Source organism: Macaca thibetana, chromosome 6 (genome assembly GCF_024542745.1).
Source record: "Macaca thibetana thibetana isolate TM-01 chromosome 6, ASM2454274v1, whole genome shotgun sequence".
NCBI lineage: Eukaryota > Metazoa > Chordata > Mammalia > Primates > Cercopithecidae > Macaca > Macaca thibetana.
Window position 1 is genome coordinate 133,612,651 of NC_065583.1, and position 17,535 is coordinate 133,630,185.

The 17,535-nt window shown below is 47.0% G+C and overlaps 1 protein-coding gene across 14 annotated transcripts in view; it reads left to right on the forward strand.

Annotated features, from left to right (window-relative positions):
- The window catches only part of SUB1 (SUB1 regulator of transcription), a 731,929-nt gene that overhangs the window by 440,937 nt on the left and 273,457 nt on the right, over window positions 1–17,535 (forward strand). Inside the window, exon 1 of one of the 14 annotated variants that reach the window (XM_050793878.1) lies at window positions 9,335–9,338. The exons of the other annotated variants lie outside the window; for them this stretch is intronic. The gene's annotated coding sequence lies outside the window, so the exon portion shown is untranslated. Of the gene's footprint in view, window positions 1–9,334; window positions 9,339–17,535 lie in introns of those variants that run through there. 14 annotated transcript variants of the gene reach the window in all.

Consider the following 17,535-nt stretch of genomic DNA (forward strand, 5'->3'; position numbering starts at 1 on the left):
GTGAAGATTAATGATTGATGAGCAATGGAGCACACACAACGGGTCTTGGCGCCTCAGCTCATGCACAGCCCCACCTTCCCACCCCTCCTCCCTCCTCTTGGGTGCCTGCTACCCCATTGCACTGTGGCTCTCCCTAGCCAACTCCACAACTGCTGCCCATTTCTACCCAGGGCAGCAACCAGGTCTTATTGCCCAGGAGTGTGGGCAGGTGGAGTCTCCTGTCCCGCCGTCGCCATCCATCCTCCCAGTGGGTGCCTGGGTACTGTCTCGCAGAGGATCAGGGTGAGGCATAGCTCCCCGACCCTCTCTGGTGCCTCCGGGTTAAGGTGGCTGCTATTCCTGCCCTAGGTTGGCGGTGCCTCAGTGACTGGCAGGGCCTTCCGCCCACCCCCATCCAGGTACCAAATATGGCCTGGGTAGCAGAAGCAACCATCCCTTAGGGGTCACCCATCCAGTACGAGAAGGAGAGTTGACTTCCCCACCCCCTGGCCAGAGCCCCACATTCTCATTTTGTGCTTGGCCCTGAAAATGATGCAGCCAGCGCAGCCTGTTCTCTGTCTTATCTCTATGTCCTTGGGTAAAGTACTTCCTCTCTCTGTGCCTCTATTTCCTCACCTTAAAATGAGGGTGACAACAACAATAATAACTACTTCACAGTGGTTAGGGGACTGTATTAGTCAGGTTCTCTAGAGGGACAGAACTAATGCAATATATATAAATATATACATATATATAAAGAGCAGTTTATTAAGTATTAACTCACGATCGCAAGGTCCCACAATAGGCCATCTGCAAGCTGAGGAGCAAGGAGAGCCAGTCCAAGCTCCAAAACTGAAGAACCTGGAATCCGATGTTCCAGGACAGGAAGCATCCAGCACGGGAGAAAGATGTACGCTGGGAAGCTAGGCCAGTCTCTCTTTTCACATTTTCCCGCCTGCTTATATTCTAGCTGCGCTGGCAGCTAAATAGATTTCGCCCATCCAGATTAAGGGTGGGTCTGCCGTTCCCAGTCCACTGACTCAAATGTTATCTCCTTTGGCAACACCCTCACAAACACACCCAGGATCAATACTTTGTATCCTTCAGTCCAATCAAGTTGACACTCAGTATTAACCACCACAGGGACTGTTTGGAAGATTAAACAAGTTGAGTCAGGTGATGTCTGGTATACAGCAAGAACTAAATAGGTGATGGCTATCCTCTGTACAATCTCACCAAGTAGAACGTAACTTACTCAGTTTCAGGGATTATTGAAGGAAAAGCAAAGTGACTCCTCCCTGCTAATTAACTATGGGACTTTGTTAAAGAAAGATGTTTATTTGTCTTTGTTTTTAACTTCTGGCCCAAACATTGGACTAGATTTCTAATTTCATGGTTTTGTTTGCTTTTGTTTTTTTGTTGTTTTTTGAGACGGAGTCTCACTCTGTCGCCCAGGCTGGAGTTCAGTGGCACAATCTCGGCTCACTGCAAGCTCTGCCTCTTGGGTTCATGCCATTCTCCTGCCCCAGCCTCTCGAGTAGCTGGGACTACAGGCGCCTGCCACCACACCCAGCTAATTTTTTGTATTTTTAGTTGAGACGGGGTTTCACCGTGTTAGCCAGGATGGTCTCAATCTCCTGACCTCGTGATCCACCTGCCTCGGCCTCCCAAAGTGCTGGGATTACAGGCGTGAGCCACCACGCCCGGCCTGTTTTTGTTTTTGAGACAAGGTCTTACTCTACTGCCCCAGCTGGAGTGCAGTGGTGCAATCACGGCTCACTGAAGCATCAGCCTCCTGGGCTCAGGTAAAGATCCTTCTGTCTCAGTCTCTCAAGTAGCTGGGACTATAGGCACATGCCACCACGCCCAGCTAATTTTTTTTTTTTTTTTTTTTTTGGTAGAAATGAGGCCTCACTATGTTGCCCAGGCTGGTCTCAAACTCCTTGACTCAAGTGATCCTCTTGCCTCTGCCTTCCAAAGTGCTGGGATTACAGGTGTAAGCCACCATGCCCAGTCCTAGAGTTCAAATTTCTAATTCACCACACCAAATTTACCATCTTTCAGATCATCCTGTGGTATATAATTATCCTGACTTTCAGCATCCATTTGTGGTCAGGTTAGTTTGCAACGCCATGATTCTGATAATTTGACACTATTATGGGATCCTTGGACGTGTCGCTTTTCTGGCCAGAAGCCTCTGTGGCTGGTGGCACCTTTGCCTGAGTTCGGTTCAGGCCCCCTGGGCCCACTCATCCTGGCGGACTATTCGAGGCTCGCACTACTAGCCTGGATCCCATGCCTTCAAAAAGACTGGAGCAGAGTGGCCAGGGGTGTGTGAGTGAGTGAACATGGGATTCAGCCACTGTGCACAGTCAGGCATGCTGGCTGCTGCAGTGGGGCAGGCAGCTCCAGGTGCCAGCTCACTGTGAGGCTGCAGCTGAACCAGGTATACCGCAAACAGCTTCCATAGCTAGCACCAGGGAATGCGGTGGTGCCCAGAAGCTTGGAGGCTCCAGGAACCACTGGGCCCCAAAGCAGGAGTCACAGCACAGCCCTGGCTTGGGTAGCTCCCAGGTCTAGGCTCCCTAAAGGGCCACAGCTCTTCTCTCCTTCTCTCTTCTCTCCTCCCTGTGGCCCACAATATGGTAAGGGGCATGTTTCAGCCCTGTTTGTGTTACAGCTATTTTAGCACCACCATTTGGCAGTGTCACACGCATCCGTGTGAAAGTCCACCAAACAGGCTTTGTGTGAGCAACAAGGCTATTTATTTCACCTGGGTGCCAGCGGGCTGAGTCTGAAAAAGGAGTCAGCAAAGGGTGGTGGGATTATCATTAGTTCTAGGTTTGGGATTGGCGTACATACATTCTTTTTTTTTTTTTTTTTTTTTTTTTTTTTTTTTTTTTTTTTTTTGAGACGGAGTCTCGCTCTGCCGCCCAGGCTGGAGTGCAGTGGCCGGATCTCAGCTCACTGCAGGCTCCGCCTCCCGGGTTCACGCCATTCTCCTGCCTCAGCCTCCCGAGTAGTTGGGACTACAGGCGCCCGCCACCGCGCCCGGCTAGTTTTTTGTATTTTTTAGTAGAGACGGGGTTTCACCGTGTTAGCCAGGATGGTCTCGATCTCCTGACCTCGTGATCCGCCCGTCTTGGCCTCCCAAAGTGCTGGGATTACAGGCTTGAGCCACCGCGCCCCGGCCGTACATACATTCTTAACTGGGGGTGGGGGGGAGGAATATTACAAAGTATCTTCTTAAGGGTGGGGGAGAATATTACAAAGTACCTTCTTAAGGGCGGGGGAGGCATCAGTTAGGGTGGGGCAGGAACAAATCACAATGGTGGAATGTCATCAGTTAAGACTATTTTCACTTCTTTTGTGGATCTTCAGTTGCTTCAGGCCATCTGGATGTATACATGCAGGTCACAGGGGATATGATGGCTTAGCTTAGGCTCAGAGGCCTGACATTCCTGTCTTCTTATATTAAGAAAAACAAGGCCGGACGCGGTGGCTCAAGCCTGTAATCCCAGCACTTTGGGAGGCCGAGGCAGGCGGATCACAAGGTCAGGAGATCGAGACCACAGTGAAACCCCGTCTCTACTAAAAATACAAAAAATTAGCCGGGCGCAGTGGCGGGCGCCTGTAGTCCCAGCTACTCAGGAGGCTGAGGCAGGAGAATGGCGGGAACCCGGGAGGCGGAGCTTGCAGTGAGCCGAGATCGCGCCACTGCACTCCAGCCTGGGCAACAGCGTGAGACTCCGTCTCAAAAAAAAAAAAAAAAAATAGTGGTGAAGTGTTAGGGCAGTGAAAATTTTTGGGGGTGGTATGGAGAGATAATGGGTGATGTTTCTCAGGGCTGCTTCAAGTGGGATTGGGGCGGTGTGCGAACCTACGGTGGGAGAGATTAAACTGAAAAAAGATTTTGGGGTAAGGGTAATATTGTGGGGGTTGTTAGAAGGAGTATTTGTCGTATAGAATTATTGGTGATGGCCTGGATGCAGTTTTGTATGAATTGAGAAACTAAATGGTAGACACAAGGTCCGAATAAAAGAAGGAGAAAAACAGGTATTAAAGTACTAAGAATTGGGAGTACCCAGGACATCCAGTTAAAGAGTGTCCAAGGGGGTTCAGCATAATTATTTGCTTGGCTGGTGAGTTTTTGGGCTCTATCCTTGAGTTTTTTTATGTTGTCATATACCAGGCCAGATTGATTTAGAGAAAAACAACACTCTTCATTTAAAAATATAGTCCCCTTTTTTTTTTAGCAGTGAGTGAGTCAGGTCCTTGGCAATTTTGGAAGAAAGAGAAATGCAAAGCCAGCAATAAGGATTAGAAATGGCTGGGAGAGAGTGAGTGAGATCGATAGTGTGGTGGAGATAGCTGGGGAGAGGTAGAGGGTGGCATAAGAACGGGAACGAGAATAAGAGTGAGTATTAAAGCAAAGAATAGGGCTTCATCAGAGTGAAAGTATTGGAGTGTGTCCTGTTAGCAAAGATCATCTATTCACTCTAAGAGGGAGTCAAGAGTGGCGGACTGGGGATAGATTTTCACGATGGAAAGGAAATGAGAGGTTTTAAGAGGTGGGCTAACGGCTTGTAACTTACATGGAAAAGGTTATGAAATGATGACAGAATAGAATGGGCCTGTGAGGCTGGATGGAGATATTTTTTGTTTGGTCTAAGAACCATCTGCCTTGAGTGGAGAGGGATTGATATGTGGAAACTTCAGTAGGAGAGTAAATAGAAGCAACCAATGAGAAGGAGAAAAACTGGCCATGAGGGACAGAAGTTGGAACACTAGCTGCATCTTTAGCTACCTTATCAGCATAAGCATTGCCCTGAGCGATGGGATCTGATGCCTTTTGATGGCCCTTGCAGTGAATGACTCCAGCTTCCTTTGGACATAAAGCAGCTTTAACAAGAGTTTTTATTAAGGAGGCATTAATGATGGAGGACTCTTGTGTAGTGGGGAAATTTCTTTCTGCCCATATAACAGCATGGTGGTGCAGGATATGGAAGGCATATTTAGAGTCAGTATAAATATTGACGCATAGTCCCTTTACAAGAGTGAGGGCCCGAATTAAGGCAATTAGTTCAGCTTGTTGAGAGGTAGTAAAGAGGGGCAGAGTGGTAGCCTCAATGATAGATGTGGAAGATACTATAGCATAGCCTGCCTTTGCTGGTGAGTGGTGATTAGACCTGGTGCAACTGCCATCAATAAACCAAGTGTGACCAGGGTGAGGAACAGGAAAGAAGGTAATATGGGGAAATGGCGTGAATGCCAGGTGGATCAGAAAGATACAGTCATGGGGGTCAGGTGTAGTATCAGGAAAAATGTGGGAGGCCGGATTGAAGTCCAGGCCAGGAACAGTGGTAATTGTGGGAGACTCAACAAAGAGTGAGTATAGCTGAAGGAGCCAGAGAGCAGAAAGTATATGCATCAGGTGTGAGGAAGAAAATAGATTTTGGAAGTTATGAGAACTGTAGAGAGTGAGTTGAGCATAGTTTGTGATTTTGAAGGCCTCTAAAAGTATTAAAGCAGCGGCAGCTGCCACACACAGACATGAGGACTAGACTAAAAGAGTAAGGTCAAGTTATTTGGACAGAAAGGCTACAGGGCACGGTCCTGGCTCTTGTGTAAGAATTCTGACCACACAGCCCTGCACTTTGGCTGTATGTAATGAAAAAGGTTGGGATGAGTTAGGGAGAGCTAGTGTGGGAGAGCTTTTAGGACTGTTTTTTAAGGAATGGAAAGGGGAGTGGGGAAAGTATTTAGGATTTATGGGGTTAGCTAGGTTTATCTAGAACAGAATGGGTTGTAGAGGGAGGTATTGAGGATAGGAGAGTATATGGGTTTGGCCCACGGGGTGGATAGGCAAGACAATTTTGCTGATAAGGCACAGATCCTGAACTAACCTGTAAGACTTGTCTTGCTTTTGGACAGGTAAAATGGGGGAATTGTAAGGAGAGTTTATAGGTTTTAAAAGGCCATGCTGTAACAGGCGAGTGATAACAGGCTTTAATCCTTTTAAAGCATGCTGTGGGATGGGATATTGGTGTTGAGCAGGGTAAGGGTGATTAGGTTTTAATGGGATGGTAAGGGGTATATGATTGGTTGCCAAGGAAGGAGTAGAGGTGTCCTATACTTGTGGATTAAGGTGGGAAGATACAAGGGGAGGATGTGAAGGAGGCTTTGAACTGGGGAAAAGGGTGGCAATAAGGTGTGACTGTAGCCTAGGAATAGTCAGGGAAGTGGATAATTTAGTTAAAATGTCTCGACCTAATAAGGGAGCTGGGCAGGTGGGGATAACTAAAAAGGAGTGCATAAAAGAATGTTGTCCAAGTTGGCATCAGGGTTGGGGAGTTTTAAGAGTTTTAGAAGCCTGGCCATCAATACCCACAATAGTTATGGAGGCAAGGGAAATATGCCCTTGAAAAGAAGGTAATGTGGAGTGGGTAGTCTCCGTATTGATTAAGAAGGGGACGGACTTACCCTCCACTGTAAGAGTTACCCAAAGCGTCTGTGATGGTCCTGTAGGCTTCTGAGGCGATCGGGCAGTGTCAGTCTTCAGCCTCTAAGCCGAGAAGATCTGGGAAGGAGTCAGTCAGAGAGCCTTGAGCCAGAGCTCCAGGGGCTCTGGGAGTGGCTGCCAAGCGAGTTGAACAGTCCGATTTCCAGTGGGGTCTCACACAGATGGGACACAGCTTAGGAGGAATCCCAGGCTGCAGGCATTCCTTGGCCCAGTGGCCAGATTTCTGGCACTTGAAGCAAAATCCTGGGGCAGACAGTCCTGGAGGAACACCTGGCTGCTGTGGTTCAGGCGTTTTGAAGTTCTTGTGTGCTGGAGATGTGGCTGGGGTTTCCTGCACAGTGGAGGCAAGTAATTGCAACTCAGAGATACGTTGCCTCTACTCTATTATTGTACACCTTGAAGGTGAGGTTAATTAAGTCCTGTTGTGGGGTTTGAGGGCCGGAATCTAATTTTTGGAGCTTTTTCTAACGTTGGGAGGGGATTGGTTAATAAAGTGCATATTGAGAATAAGAGGGCCTTCTGGCCCTTCTGGGTCTAGGGCGGTAAAATGTCTAAGGGTTGTTGCTAAATGGGCCATGGACTAGGCTGGGTTTTTATATTTGATGAAAAAGAGCCTAAACGCTAACTGATTTGGGCGAGGTCTGATGAAGAAAAAGGAACATTAACCTTGACTATGCCTTTAGCTCCAGCCACCTCTTTAAGAGGAAATTGTTGGACAGGTTGGGGAGGGCTAGTCACGGAATGAAACTGTAAGCCAGACCGGGTGTGGGGAGGGGAGGTGATAGAAGGATTATAGGGCGGGGGAGCAGAGGCTGAGAAAGAATTGGGACCTGGCTTGGCCTGGTGAGGAGCAGCCTGGGGAGAAGGGGAGAGATCAGATGAGTCTGTAGAAAAGAAGGATTCAAAGGACTCAGAGCTTGGAGTGGAGACTGAAGGAACAGACAGGAGAGAAAGAAGAAAGATTTGGGATGAGTCGCATTGGGAGCAGAGACTAGGGAGGGACCAATGTGTAAAAGAATGCCTGAATATCAGGCACCTCAGAACTTTTGCCCATTTTTCGTCAAAAATTATCTAGATCTTGTAGGATAGACAAATCGAAAGTGCTATTCTCTGGCCACTTGGAGCTACTGTCAAGTTTGTATTGGGGCCAAGTGGTATTGTAGAAGAAAATAAGGCGTTTAAGTTTTAGGTCAGGTGTGAGTTGAAGAGGTTTTAAGTTCTTGAGAACACAGGCTAAGGGAGAAGAAGGGGGAATGGAGGGCGGAAGATTGCCCATAGTGAAGGAGGTACGTTTAAAGAGAAAGGTAGAGACATAGAGAAAGGGGTGGGTGAGCAGCCAAAGCAGGCGTCCCCACAGTTGACTTGCTACCAAGGGAATGTGGGTGAACGACCAAGGCAGGCGTTCCCGGGGTGATCAGACACCAAAGAAATGTGGGTGAATAATCAGGCAGGCGTCCCTGCAGTGATCAAACACCAAGGGAAGCCTGTCTTCCTGAGCCTGTGACCGGCACCAGAGTTTTGGGTCCACGGATAAAATGTGTCTCCTTTGTTTCTACTAGAGAGGAAAAAGAACTGGAATCGGAAGGACAGGGAGATTGAATGGTAGTGAGAGAGGGAGATTGAAGGGTAGCAAGAAAGGCTGGAGAAGAGAGTGAAAAGACCACTTACCTGATTTGAAATTGGTGAGATGTTCCTTGGGCTGGTTGGTCTGAGGACCCGAGGTCGTAGGTGGAGCTCCTCATGGAGTGATGGTGAGGACAGGGGACCAGTCCTCCCGAAGGAGTCCTCCTGTCCCGGGTCTTCGGCACCAAATGTCATAAGCGTCCATGAGAAGAGACCACCAACAGACTTTGTGTGAGCAACAAGGCTGTTTATTTCATCTGGGTGCAGGCGGGCTGAGTCTGAAAAAGGAGTCAGCAAAGGGTGGTGGGATTATCATTAGTTCTTATAGGTTTGGGATAGGCGTACAAAGTACATTCTTAAGGGCGGGGGAGAATATTACAAAGTACCTTCTTAAGGGCGGGGGAGACTTTATCGTATCAGGGTGGGGCTGGAACAAATCACAACGGTGGAATGTCATCAGTTAAGGCTATTTTCATTTCTTGTGTGGATCTTCAGTTACTTCAGGCCATCTGGATGTATACGTGCAGGTCACAGGGGATATGATGGCTTAACTTGGGCTCAGAGGCCTGACAGGCAGGTCCCAGGTTCTTGTCCTGCATCCAGGAAGAATGAGGTACACAGAGACGTGGAGGGTGAGCAAGGCAAAGAGAAGCTTTATTGAGCAATAAAATAGCTCAGAGTAGATCCTTAGTGGGCAGCTCCTCTCCATAGCCAGGGTGTCCCGATGAGTGTTTAGCTCTCAGCAGACAGGGCAGCTCCTCTTTGCTGTGCAGGTCATCTGATGAATGTCTAGCTCTCAGCAGGGAGAAAAGCTTCTCCTGCAGCTGGTCGTCCTGTGATTTCCCATCGTTTCTCCATCCTCTGCTGCAGTCTGGCTGAGTCCGGGGGTTTTTATGGGCCTCAGAGGAGAGGAAGTGCATGCTGACTGGTCCATAGTAGGCCATGGGCGGGCCCAGGAAAAAGCACCACAAGTTCCCCCTCTGGTCCAGGGGCCTGGTGGCCTGGTCCCCAGACTTCAGGCCCTCCCTGGTTTGAAAGTGGGGCTTCACCAGGGACCAGCCCCTTTCTGCCCATCAACCTGCCTGCCTCCTGCTGCTGTTCATGGTGCCCAGGCTGTTCATGCCAAGGGGTGCCTGCAGGCCAGTCCCGGGCTCTCCTCAGCACCCTCTTGGCCTCTCTCCCATGCTTGTCAGTACCCAAAGTCTGGAGGGGGCCGAGGCGGCAGGGGGCTGGTGTGTCAGTGCTGCTTCAAGAGTGTGCACACCTGGCTGGGCTGTGACAGCGCCCACGCTCAGCCTCAACTCCACCCCATGATCAGAGGGTGTGCCAACAACAAGGAGAGGCCAGGAAGCAGGAGCAGACACCCCCAAACCTGCAGGGGAAAGGCAGGCCTTCCTGGGCCGCCAAAAGTGCAGAAATGCCTGGGTCCGCAGCTGCAACCTGGGTGGCTGCAGCCACTCCTGGGAGGGTGGGGCTCCTGCCTGCTTCTGGCTCCTGCCAGCTCCCTAGAGTGCAGCACCACCCCAGGCCCAGCTCTACCTTAGGGCCCCTCTCTGCCTGCCCCTCTATACCTGACCATGCTGCTCCCTGGCCAGTGGGCAGCAGGCTTCGGCGTGGTGGGGGTGCTCCTAGGGGTAGGCTCTGGGAACTGTCTGCCTCCTCCCCACACCCTCCTCGTGGTGGTGGCAGGTGAGAGTGGCAACACGGGGCCAGGGGCCAGAGCAGTGGAGGCTCCGGGCCTGGGAGTGGGTTCTGCCTGGCTGTATGAGGGTGGGGGAGCACAGTCGGCTGCCTCAGGGACACAGGGGTCCTGCTGCCACCACTGCTACTCTCACAGTCACTCCTGCTGCCACTGCCTGTACTGCCCCCAGTCCCAGCTGGTGTGATGGCAGCGGCTGCTCCAGATGGCCTGCTGCTGCCATGAACACTACTACTGGATCCATACAATTCCAGAAAACTATAGCTAACAAGTGAGGAAAGTTTTTAAAGACTGAAAGACCGGCTGCTTTGCTATGGTCTGAATGTGTCCTTCCCAAAATTGATATGCTGGAATTTAATTGCCAATATGATAGCATTAAGAGGTGGTTCTGGCCAGGTGCGGTGGCTCACACCTATAATCCCAGCACTTTGGGAGGTCGAAGCAGGCGGATCACCTGAGGTCAGGAGTTTGAGACCAGCCTGGCCAACCCAAAAATACAAAAATTAGCTGGGCATGGTGGCAGGTGTCTGTAATCCCAGCTACTCGGGAGGCTGAGGCAGGATAATTACTTAAACCCGGGAGGCGGAGGTTGCAGTGAGCTGAGATCGTGCCACTGCACTCCAGCCTGGGCGACAAGAGTGAAACTCTGTCTCAATTAAACAAACAAACAAACAAAAGAGGTGGGCCTTTAGGAGGTGATTAAATCATGATAGCAGAGCCCTCAGGGATGGGATTCGTGCCATTATAGAAGAGGACCCAGAGGGTTGCCTTGCCTTCAGTCATGTGAGGACACAGCAAGAAGGCACCAGCTTGAAGTGTTACCAAAATGCCAGGGGTTTGCTCTAGGTTCTGTTGCTTGGAGCACAGAAAGTCAATCACTGAGACAATGAGTATTGCCAGGTAAGAAGACTTTTTCGGGTGCTGCAGCCAAGGAGAGGGAGATCAGTCTCAAATCTATGTCCCTGACCAACTAAAATTAGGGGCTTACATAGTGGGGAAAAAATGTGACCACGTGTGGGAAAATAGGAATTAGGGAGGGGTAAGAAAAAGAAGTTGGTCAAGAGGAAGCAAGTGGTCAGTTAGGCAATCATGATAGGTGAGGAGTTTGGCATCTCATTGTCCAGATGTGGTGATCTGGTAAGTTTCAGTTCCTTGTTACTGTCTGGGAGGACTGATGGCTAATTTCCTGAGAAAGGAACTCAGATAAGACAAATGTAACTTTCTCAAGTTTTAAGACTGGGAGGATGTGGCCATGCTGTGGCTCAGGCCTATAATCCCAGCACTTTGGGAGGCCAAGGCAGGCAGATCCAAGGCAGGAGTTTAAGACCAGTCCAAACAACATGGTACAACCCCTTGTCTAGAAAAATACAAAAAATAGCCAGGCATGGTGGCACATACCTATAGTCCTGGCTACTCTGGAGGCTGAGGTGGGAGGATCACTTGAGCCTGGGAGATCAAGGCTGCAGTGAGCCATGATCGTGTCACTGCACTTCAGCACTTCAGCCTTCAGCCTGGGCAACAGAGAGATCCCGTGTCTCAAAAAAAAAAAAAAAAAAAAGACTGAGAAGAGCAATTTCTATGTTTATTCAAAGAAACCATAAACAAGCTGCTGCAGCCCGACCAGCGAGAGCTGAAGCAGGGCGAGGCATTGCCTCACCTGGGAAGTGCAAGGGGGAAGGGAATCCCTTTTCCTAGCCAGGGGAACTGAGACACACAACACCTAGAAAATCGGGTAACTCCCACCCCAATACTGCGCTTTAAGCAAACAGGCACACCAGGAGATCATATCCCACACCTGGCCGGGAGGGTCCCACACCCACGGAGCCTCCCTCATTGCTAGCACAGCAGTCTGTGATCTACCGGCAAGGCAGCAGTGAGGCTGGGGGAGGGGCGCCCGCCATTGCTGAGGCTTAAGTAGGTAAACAAAGCTGCTGGGAAGCTCGAACTGGGTGGAGCTCATAGCAGCTCAAGGAAACCTGCCTGTCTCTGTAGACTCCACCTCTGGGGACAGGGCAATAACAAACACAGCCGAAACCTCTGCAGACGCAAACGACTCTGTCTGACAGCTTTGAAGAGAGCAGCGGATCTCCCAACACGGAGGTTGAGATCTGAGAAGGGACAGACTACCTGCTCAAGTGGGTCCCTGACCCCTGAGTAGCCTAACTGGGAGACATCCCCCACTAGGGGCAGTCTGACACCCCACACCTCACAGGGTGGAGTACACCCCTGAGAGGAAGCTTCCAAAGCAAGAATCAGACAGGTACACTCGCTGTTCAGAAATATTCTATCTTCTGCAGCCTCTGCTGCTGATACCCAGGCAAACAGGGTCTGGAGTGGACCTCAAGCAATCTCCAACAGACCTACAGCTGAGGGTCCTGACTGTTAGAAGGAAAACTATCAAACAGGAAGGACACCTACACCAAAACCCCATCAGTACATCACCATCATCAAAGACCAGAGGCAGATAAAACCACAAAGATGGGGAAAAAGCAGGGCAGAAAAGCTGGAAATTCAAAAAATAAGAGCGCATCTCCCCCGGCAAAGGAGCGCAGCTCATCGCCAGCAACGGATCAAAGCTGGACAGAGAATGACTTTGACGAGATGAGAGAAGAAGGCTTCAGTCCATCAAATTTCTGAGAGCTAAAGGAGGAATTACGTACCCAGCGCAAAGAAACTAAAAATCTTGAAAAAAAAGTGGAAGAATTGATGGCTAGAGTAATTAATGCAGAGAAGGTCATAAACGAAATGAAAGAGATGAAAACCATGACACGAGAAATACGTGACAAATGCACAAGCTTCAGTAACCGACTTGATCAACTGGAAGAAAGAGTATCTGCGATTGAGGATCAAATGAATGAAATGAAGCGAGAAGAGAAACCAAAAGAAAAAAGAAGAAAAAGAAATGAACAAAGCCTGCAAGAAGTATGGGATTATGTAAAAAGACCAAATCTACGTCTGATTGGGGTGCCTGAAAGTGAGGGGGAAAATGGAACCAAGTTGGAAAACACTCTTCAGGATATCATCCAGGAGAACTTCTCCAACCTAGTAGGGCAGGCCAACATTCAAATCCAGGAAATACAGAGAACGCCACAAAGATACTCCTCGAGAAGAGCAACTCCAAGACACATAATTGCCAGATTCACCAAAGTTGAAATGAAGGAAAAAATCTTAAGGGCAGCCAGAGAGAAAGGTCGGGTTACCCACAAAGGGAAGCCCATCAGACTAACAGCAGATCTCTCAGCAGAAACTCTCCAAGCCAGAAGAGAGTGGGGGCCAATATTCAACATTCTTAAAGAAAAGAATTTTAAACCCAGAATTTCATATCCAGCCAAACTAAGTTTCATAAGTGAAGGAGAAATACAATCCTTTACAGATAAGCAAATGCTTAGAGATTTTGTCACCACTAGGCCTGCCTTACAAGAGACCCTGAAGGAAGCACTAAACATGGAAAGGAACAACCGGTACCAGCCATTGCAAAAACATGCCAAAATGTAAAGACCATCGAGGCTAGGAAGAAACTGCATCAAATAACGAGCAAAATAACCAGTTAATATCATAATGGCAGGATCAAGATCACACATAACAATCTTAACCTTAAATGTAAATGGACTAAATGCTCCAATTAAAAGACACAGACTGGCAAACTGGATAAAGAGTCAAGACCCATCAGTCTGCTGTATTCAGGAGACTCATCTCACACGCAGAGACATACATAGGCTCAAAATAAAGGGATGGAGGAAGATTTACCAAGCAAATGGAGAACAAAAAAAAGCGGGGGTTGCAATACTAGTCTCTGATAAAACAGACTTTAAACCATCAAAGATCAAAAGAGACAAAGAAGGCCATTACATAATGGTAAAGGGATCAATTCAACAGGAAGAGCTAACTATCCTAAATATATATGCACCCAATACAGGAGCACCCAGATTCATAAAGCAAGTCCTTAGAGACTTACAAAGAGACTTAGACTCCCATACAATAATAATGGGAGACTTCAACACTCCACTGTCAACATTAGACAGATCAACGAGACAGAAAGTTAACAAGGATATCCAGGAATTGAACTCATCTCTGCAGCAAGCAGACCTAATAGACATCTATAGAACTCTCCACCCCAAATCAACAGAATATACATTCTTCTCAGCACCACATCGTACTTACTCCAAAATCGACCACGTAATTGGAAGTAAAGCACTCCTCAGCAAATGTACAAGAACAGAAATTATAACAAACTGTCTCTCAGACCACAGTGCAATCAAACTAGAACTCAGGACTAAGAAACTCTCAATCAAAACCGCTCAACTACATGGAAACTGAACAACCTGCTCCTGAATGACTACTGGGTACATAACGAAATGAAGGCAGAAATAAAGATGTTCTTTGAAACCAATGAGAACAAAGATACAACATACCAGAATCTCTGGGACACATTTAAAGCAGTGTGTAGAGGGAAATTTATAGCACTAAATGCCCACAAGAGAAAGCAGGAAAGATCTAAAATTGACACTCTAACATCACAATTAAAAGAACCAGAGAAGCAAGAGCAAACACATTCGAAAGCTAGCAGAAGGTTAGAAATAACTAAGATCAGAGCAGAACTGAAGGAGATAGAGACACAAAAAACTCTCCAAAAAATCAATGAATCCAGGAGTTGGTTTTTTGAAAAGATCAACAAAATTGACAGACCACTAGCAAGACTAATAAAGAAGAAAAGAGAGAAGAATCAAATCGATGCAATTAAAAATGATAAAGGGGATATCACCACCGACCCCACAGAAATACAAACTACTACCATCAGAGAATACTATAAACACCTCTACGCAAATAAACTGGAAAATCTAGAAGAAATGGATAATTTCCTGGACACTTACACTCTTCCAAGACTAAACCAGGAAGAAGTTGAATCCCTGAATAGACCAATAGCAGGCTCTGAAATTGAGGCAATAATTAATAGCCTACCAACCAAAAAAAGTCCAGGACCAGATGGATTCACAGCTGAATTCTACCAGAGGTACAAGGAGGAGTTGGTACCATTCCTTCTGAAACTATTCCAATCAATAGAAAAAGAGGGAATCCTCCCTAACTCATTTTATGAGGCCAACATCATCCTGATACCAAAGCCTGGCAGAGACACAACAAAAAAAGAGAATTTTAGACCAATATCCCTGATGAACATCGATGCAAAAATCCTCAATAAAATACTGGCAAACCGGATTCAGCAACACATCAAAAAGCTTATCCACCATGATCAAGTGGGCTTCATCCCTGGGATGCAAGGCTGGTTCAACATTCGCAAATCAATAAACATAATCCAGCATATAAACAGAACCAAAGACAAGAACCACATGATTATCTCAATAGATGCAGAAAAGGCTTTTGACAAAATTCAACAGCCCTTCATGCTAAAAACGCTCAATAAATTTGGTATTGATGGAATGTACCTCAAAATAATAACAGCTATTTATGACAAACCGACAGCCAATATCATACTGAATGGGCAAAAACTGGAAAAATTCCCTTTGAAAACTGGCACAAGACAGGGATGCCCTCTCTCACCACTCCTATTCAACATAGTGTTGGAAGTTCTGGCTAGGGCAATGAGGCAAGAGAAAGAAATCAAGGGTATTCAGTTAGGAAAAGAAGAAGTCAAACTGTCCCTGTTTGCAGATGACATGATTGTATATTTAGAAAACCCCATTGTCTCAGCCCAAAATCTCCTTAAGCTGATAAGCAACTTCAGCAAAGTCTCAGGATACAAAATTAATGCGCAAAAATCACAAGCATTCTTATATACACCAGTAACAGACAAACAGAGAGCCAAATCAGGAATGAACTTCCATTCACAATTGCTTCAAAGAGAATCAAATACCTAGGAATCCAACTTACAAGGGATGTAAAGGACCTCTTCAAGGAGAACTACAAACCACTGCTCAGTGAAATAAAAGAGGACACAAACAAATGGAAGAACATACCATGCTCATGGATAGGAAGAATCAATATTGTGAAAATGGCCATACTGCCCAAGGTAATTTATAGATTCAATGCCATCCCCATCAAGCTACCAATGAGTTTCTTCATAGAACTGGAAAAAACTGCTTTAAAGTTCATATGGAACCAAAAAAGAGCCCGCATCTCCAAGACAATCCTAAGTCAAAAGAACAAAGCTGGAGGCATCACGCTACCTGACTTCAAACTATACTACAGGCCGGGCGCGGTGGCTCAAGCCTGTAATCCCAGCACTTTGGGAGGCCGAGGTGGGCGGATCACAAGGTCAGGAGATCGAGACCACAGTGAAACCCCGTCTCTACTAAAAATACAAAAAATTAGCCGGGTGCGGTGGCGGGCGCCTGTAGTCCCAGCTACGCAGGAGGCTGAGGCAGGAGAATGGCGGGAACCCGGGAGGCGGAGCTTGCAGTGAGCCGAGATCGCGCCACTGCACTCCAGCCTGGGCAACAGCATGAGACTCCGTCTCAAAAAAAAAAAAAAAAAAAAAAAAAAAAAACTATACTACAAGGCTACAGGTACCAAAACAGAGATATAGACCAATGGAACAGAACAGAGTCCTCAGAAATAATACCACACATCTACAGCCATCTGATCTTTGACAAACCTGAGAGAAACAAGAAATGGGGAAAGGATTCCCTATTTAATAAATGGTGCTGGGAAAATTGGCTAGCCATAAGTAGAAAGCTGAAACTGGATCCTTTCCTTACTCCTTATACGAAAATTAATTCAAGATGGATTAGAGACTTAAATGTTAGACCTAATACCATAAAAATCCTAGAGGAAAACCTAGGTAGTACCATTCAGGACATAGGCATGGGCAAAGACTTCATGTCTAAAACACCAAAAGCAACGGCAGCAAAAGCCAAAATTGACAAATGGGATCTCATTAAATTAAAGAGCTTCTGCACAGCAAAAGAAACGACCATCAGAGTGAACAGGCAACCTACAGAATGGGAGAAAATTTTTGCAATCTACTCATCTGACAAAGGGCTAATATCCAGAACCTACAAAGAACTCAAACAAATTTACAAGAAAAAAACAAACAACCCCATCAAAAAGTGGGCAAAGGATATGAACAGACATTTCTCAAAAGAAGACATTCATACAGCCAACAGACACATGAAAAAATGCTCATCATCACTGGCCATCAGAGAAATGCAAATCAAAACCACAATGAGATACCATCTCACACCAGTTAGAATGGCGATCATTAAAAAGTCAGGAAACAACAGGTGCTGGAGAGGATGTGGAGAAATAGGAACAGTTTTTACACTGTTGGTGGGGATTGTAAACTAGTTCAACCATTATGGAAAACAGTATGGCGATTCCTCAAGGATCTAGAACTAGATGTACCATATGACCCAGCCATCCCATTACTGGGTATATACCCAAAGGATTATAAATTATGCTGCTATAAAGACACATGCACACGTATGTTTATTGCAGCACTATTCACAATAGCAAAGACTTGGAATCAACCCAAATGTCCATCAGTGACAGATTGGATTAAGAAAATGTGGCACATATACACCATGGAATATTATGCAGCCATCAAAAAGGATGAGTTTGCGTCCTTTGTAGGGACATGGATGCAGCTGGAAACCATCATTCTTAGCAAACTATCACAAGAACAGAAAAGCAAACACCGCATGTTCTCACTCATAGGTGGGAACTGAACAATGAGATCACTTGGACTCAGGAAGGG